We start from the raw sequence: 6,235 nt of genomic DNA on the forward strand, positions 1-6,235 counted from the left end.
AATAATAGGCATGGAGTGGTACCTCCCTTAGACAGGGTGACCAGAGGACATAACTGTGATTGATAATCAAGATGAGACATGAGGACCGAGAAAGAGCCAGGGAAAAAGAATCCTCTACGTGGGGAGTACAGCCAGCCTAGATAGAACTAAGTGTGTATATGCATCAGAAAGTAAATGCTATAAAGCAACCCCACTCTTGTTTCTGGTAGAATATCCAGCTTCCACAGCAGTATGGAAGATGTTTCATCGGTTAGAAACAATTTGCCTATCCAATTGTATCCTGGTGGAAATTATTTACCTATAGTCTCTTCAAATTTCCTATCAGGTAGATGCTAAATTATATGAAATAGTATTTTCTGTTGCTGTTGACATGTAAATAGTGAGACCAGAGGTTAGTATCTTAAAATTTCCCACTGTAATACTATTTGATAATTTTAAATCAGAACATAAAATGGTGGGATTTCTACCATAAGAACTTTCCAATCATTTACTTCTGGGATATTCCTATCATTTCATCTGTTAGCTCTATTCTCCTTTTTGTAGTTATGAAACTTTGTATTTTAAAAAACCTACTATGAGGGATGCCTGGGTGGCTCAGTCAGTTAAGCGTCTGCCTTCGGCTCGTGTCATGATCCCAGGGTCCTGGGATCGAGTCCCACTTTGGGCACCTTGCTCAGCAGGGAGCCTGCTTCTCCCTCTGTCTGCTGCTGCCCCTGCTTGTGTGCTCTCTCTCTGACAAATAAATAAACAAAATCTTAAAAAAAACCCTACTACGAGAATACTATATGCTAAGTACTCTTAAACATATTATGTCATTTAATAAACTAGCGAGGTATTTAATTATTCCCATTTTTGCTTCTGAGAAACTCAGAGAAATTAAATGACTTGGCCAAGGTCACGCAGCAGATGTGTGTGGTAGCAAGTGAATAAGTGGTAGAATCAGTATTCAATCCTCTTTTCCCCTACACCACACAGCCACATGGATATCCAGACTCCAGGGCTCAACTTAAACTCAGTAAATACTTGCAAATCAGCTGTGCACAAAGCCCAATAGAAGATTTATGGGGATTAAAAATATTGTCCAGTGTTCCACAGTATGTGAGGGAAACAGACAAATATAATTATAGAATTATATAGACACATGTAATTACTTACGATCTAAGGCTAGTTGTGGTACATGCTCAAGTAGACATACAAATGAAAGCAAATGAGAGAACAGAGATGGGAAAGGGATGATTTGAAATGGGTCTTAAAGGAGAGGTAGAGCTGTGAGAAAAGAAAGGAAAGCATAAGCACCTTTTTAAAAATTATTTTTCTAATTCCAAATAATTAGCATACAGTGTTATATTAGTTTCAGGTATACAATATAGTGATTCAACATTCTATACATTACTCAGTGCTCATCATGAGTGTACTCTTAATCCCCTTCACCTATTTCACCCATTCCTCCCCTCCACCAGGCAATCACCAGTTCTCTTTATTTAAGAGTCTGGTCTTTTAGTCTGTCTCTTTTTTCTTGTTTGGTTTCTTAAATTCCACATATGAGTGAAATCATACGGTGTTTGTCTTTCTCTGAGTTATTTCACTTAGCATTATACCCTCTAGATGCATCCATGTTGTAACAAATGGCAAGATTTCATTTGTTATGGATGAGTAATATTCTAGCGTGTGTGTGTATATATATATCTATATATCAATATCAATATCTATATATAAAATTTTCTTTATCCATTCCTCTATCAACGGACACTTGAGTTTCTTCCATATTCTGGCTATTATAAATAATACTGCAATAAACATAGGAGTACATAAGAATAAGAATCTTTTCATGAAGACAGGAGAGTCAGAATGTTTGTAAGTGTTGATTAGGATGGCATGGCTGCTTGTGAATGAGGGCAGGAATATAGGTTAGATGTTGTAATACATACCATTTTGATGATGAAGCAGGACAGAATGTGAGTGGTGGACTGCAGGTGTGAGAGAAAGAAGTAAAAGAGGAAATGGGGGGCAGGGGCTACAGGAAAGGCATGGCTCTGGGGCTGGCCCTCATAGTAGTGATCTGTTGACACAACTTCCAGGAGGACTCATGACCTTGGACTGGGATCAGTACTCCTCGAGCTTGCTTTAGAGAGTGGACACCATGGCTGGGATCTCTAGGCAAAACTCACAAGTGTAGCCAACACTGGAGGTGCATTACAGTTTCAAGAAGTGTTTGGAAACAGATCCCATTTGGTGGTTTGAGTTTCCATGGAAACATTTTTAGTCTCATTAAGAACATTTTGGTAATATTTAGGCATGGTGTTTGGGCCCCAGTCAAGCAGGAAGTCCAGGTTTACACCATAATTGGTAAGGGAATTGAATTAGAATCAGAACCTTGTGGCAGATGAAAAGTCAGACCAAAAAAGCATGGAGTCAGAGATTAAGAGACAAGCTGTAATTCCATAAATATATCCCAGACTTACTAGATACTAGCCTGAGAGCGACAAAATTAATTCTATTCACCAGGAAAAAATGGGGATAAAGTTTCTAAAATACATTATTTAACCATAATTGGACCAGGGACTCGGCATGACTCAGCTAGAGCTAAAGATTCTTGTGTCAGCTGCTGGTGGGATATAATGTTAGAAATATAGGCTGGATTCGGACTCTGGATGGCCTTAAAAACTATGTATTTTTGTGATATCATAATATCTTTCAGAATCATCCAGGAATGACAGAAAATAGCTTCATTTTTCATTAGTCCATAATAATAGAAGAAAGAGTCCAGAGACAGACCCACACATACACAATAACTTGATTTATAACAAAGGCAACTGTGCAGTGCAGTAGGGGAAAGAATGGCCTTTTCAGTCAATGAAACTGGGTCAATTAGACATTAATGTGGAAAAAAAGAAATCTTGAACTCTGCCTAATACCATACATAAACATCAATTATAGATGGACTATAATTCTAAACGTGTAAGGGAACATAAGAGAATAGCTTTAGGGCCTCGGGGTAATCAAAATTTCTTAACACAGTACTAACCCTAACCATAAAGGAAAAAATAATTTGATCATATTAAAATTAACAACTTTTGTTCGCAAGAATCCAAGATTAAGAGGGTGAAAAGCAAACCACTGTCTGATAGAAGATATTTTCTTCTTTTTTTTCCTAAAGATTTTATTTTATTTTACTTTTTTAAGTAGGCTCCACACCCAATATGGGGATTGAACTCACAACTCTGAGATCAAGAGTTGCATGTTCTTACCGGCTGAGCCAGCCAGGCACCCTCAAAGATATTTTCAATACATATAGCAAAAAAGATGCATATCTAGAATATATAAAGAAGCCTCATAAGTAAATAAGAGACCAGCAACTCAGTAAAAACAGGGCAAAAGAGGCACTTCACAAAAGAGAATATCTAAATAAATACAATACCACAATACCTCATCTAGAATGGCTAAAATGAAAATGTCATTATTGGTTGGTAAGGATGTGGAATAGTTAAAACTTTTATACACTGCTGGTGAAAGCGTAAACTGGTACAACCACTTTGGGAAACCATTAGCCAGAAATTTGTAAAGCCAAACATATGCATTTCCAATGAATCTACAACTTTACTTCTGGGTATTTACATAAAATGTGTATATATGAGCACCAAAAGCCATGTATGAAAAATGTTCATAGCAGCATTATTTGTGAGAGCTCAAAACTGGAAACAACCCAAATGTCCATCAACAGTAGAATGGATAAATGAACTTCTGTAGTTGTGTATGTCAATTATAGCTCAATAAAACTGGAAAAAAAAAAAAAGCACTACCCCTTCCCTGGAGAGGAGCAACTCAATATCTTGTCAATTATTGAATTTAAAAACAAATCTGAGATCTCTACATGATATCTGTTTCTACTCCGGTTCTCTTGTGATACCCTCAAGGACTAATTATAAAGTTAAACCTCCACAACTGCTAAATGAAATAGTAGGGAAAAAAAAGAAGATGGTGGAAAAAAGGGGAGGTAGTTGACACATGTAGATATACAGAGGACATAGCAGGAAAGAATATGTAGGTAGAAGTGTCAATTTTACAACTGGCTGTAAGGCTAAAGCAGGTTTTTATGATTTTCCTCTTCCACTGTATTTCCTTTGCCTCCAGTCAGTAAACCTCCTGGCTGGAATTCTTTACCCAGTGGGGTGAACTAAACTTTTATTCTTGAGGGATCTGAGCTCCTGGTAATCCTGTCTTCATGGAGTTGCAGTAATCTTTCATTAACGTTGATGGACTAGGCAATCTCAAGGGATCAATTTATATTCCTAGTCTGAAACAATGATGCGTGAGTCAAGAATTAGCTCTCTCCAGAGTATATTTCCTAGGTAGAAAGGAGTCCCTGCTTCTTTACACCTAGAACATGGTGGCAGATTTAGTTGTCGAGAAGGAATAATGAGGGATTAGAAACGATCCCTGTTTAATTTTTGGAGTTCCTACTCTTAATATCTTAAATTTTACATAGCAGACATGTAACCACCAGTGGCCAACTCAGCTAACATTTTATTTTAATTTAATTAATTTTTTTTTTTTTTAGAGGGAGAGAGTGTGCCAGCCAGGGAGTGGGGGCAGAGGGAGAGGGGGAGAGAGAGATGGAGGGCTTGATATCACGACCCTGAGATCATCACCTGAGCCAAAATCAAGTGTTGGAGTCTTAACTGACTGAGCCACCCAGGCACCCTTCAACTGACATTTTAATTCAGCAATTTATTGAATCAGTCTTCAAATTTAGTTTTACAATGATCAAAAAGCTGCCTGTGGCTGAAGAACAGAATACTAGAAATTTCCTAAAATTCTAACTGTGCCTTGAAATGAAACAGATTTGAGGTTGTCCTCTTTCTTCAAGCTATTCATTACCATTAAAAGTGATCCTTCTATCTCTCAGGCTATAATTTCACACTGGTAATTCTTCATATCTTCCATCTTTGATAGGTGCTTTGTAAGCATCCAAAGCCCTGTCCTCAATGGGCAAGAAATAACTTGAGTAGCTATTTAACCCTCCTGAGCTCTTGACTTTCAGATTACCATTTATGAATACTATAGAATTGCCACTACTTTTGGCCCTACCTAGCCAAGGTAATAAAAAAAAATCAGATTCCCCCACTTTCCTGAGAGTTTATTACCCTTAACCTACCTTTAACATCAATTTCTATAAGACTCATAGTCTTCAACAGCCTAGGTAGAAAAGAAAAGGCAATTATTGGAAGGATGTGGAGGGTTTCTTGATCACATCCCAATGCATGGGTAGTCAGGAAGCTGGGAAGAAGTCTCTTTTTGGCTTCTGTAGTAGGATGTTGGGGCCCCACCTTCACTTGTATTTAGACAATGGGTATTTTCCAAATCCAGGGTGGGAACTTATATGATATACAGCTAAAACAAAAGTAAACAAATAAAAACATCCCACAAAAATGTCCATTGCATTTTCAACTCCTTTCTTCTAGATTTCAGAATTTTTCAGTTGACACTGAGGATTTTTCTGTGAGACATCACATTGTCTGCACATATTATTGTCTGTTCCCCCCCCCCCAGTATTTATACCTAATTAAAAAAATTACCACTTTCTGGCGGCACCTGGGTGGCTCAGTTGTTAAGCATCTGCCTTCGGCTCAGGTCATGATCCCAGGGTCCTGGGATCGAGTCCTGTGTTGGGCTCCCTTTTTTTTTTTCTTTAAAAAAAATTACCACTTTCTGGAAATTTCCAAGAAATACTAGTGTATTTATAGCAAGTATTCTTATGTTGGTTCTCATTTTTTTTTTTTAGGGATGTAATTGACATAAAACACCATATTAGTTTCAGGTGTAACAACATGACTTGATATTTGTATATATTGTGAAATGATCACAAAATAAGTCTAGTTAACATCTGTCACCATACATATTTAGAAAGAAAATTTCTTATGATGAGAACTTTTAAAATCAACTCTCAGCAACCTTAAAATATGCAACACAGTATTATTAACTAAAGTCGTCATGCTGTACATTATATCCCCATGACTTATTTAATCAGGAAGTTTGTATCTTTTGATCTCTTTTACCTGTTTCACCCCCTCACCCCCACTTCCGGCAATCACCAATCTATCTGTTATCTTGATTTGTGTTGTTTTGGTTTGGTTTGTAGGTTCCACATATAAGTGAGATTATATGGTACTCATCTTCCTCTTTCTGACTTATTACACTTAGCATAATGCTTTCAAGGTCCATCATGTTGTTGCAA

The sequence above is a fragment of the Leptonychotes weddellii genome, chromosome 4, assembly GCF_054177405.1.
Source record: "Leptonychotes weddellii isolate Sample4059 chromosome 4, ASM5417740v2, whole genome shotgun sequence".
NCBI classification, from domain to species: Eukaryota; Metazoa; Chordata; class Mammalia; order Carnivora; family Phocidae; genus Leptonychotes; species Leptonychotes weddellii.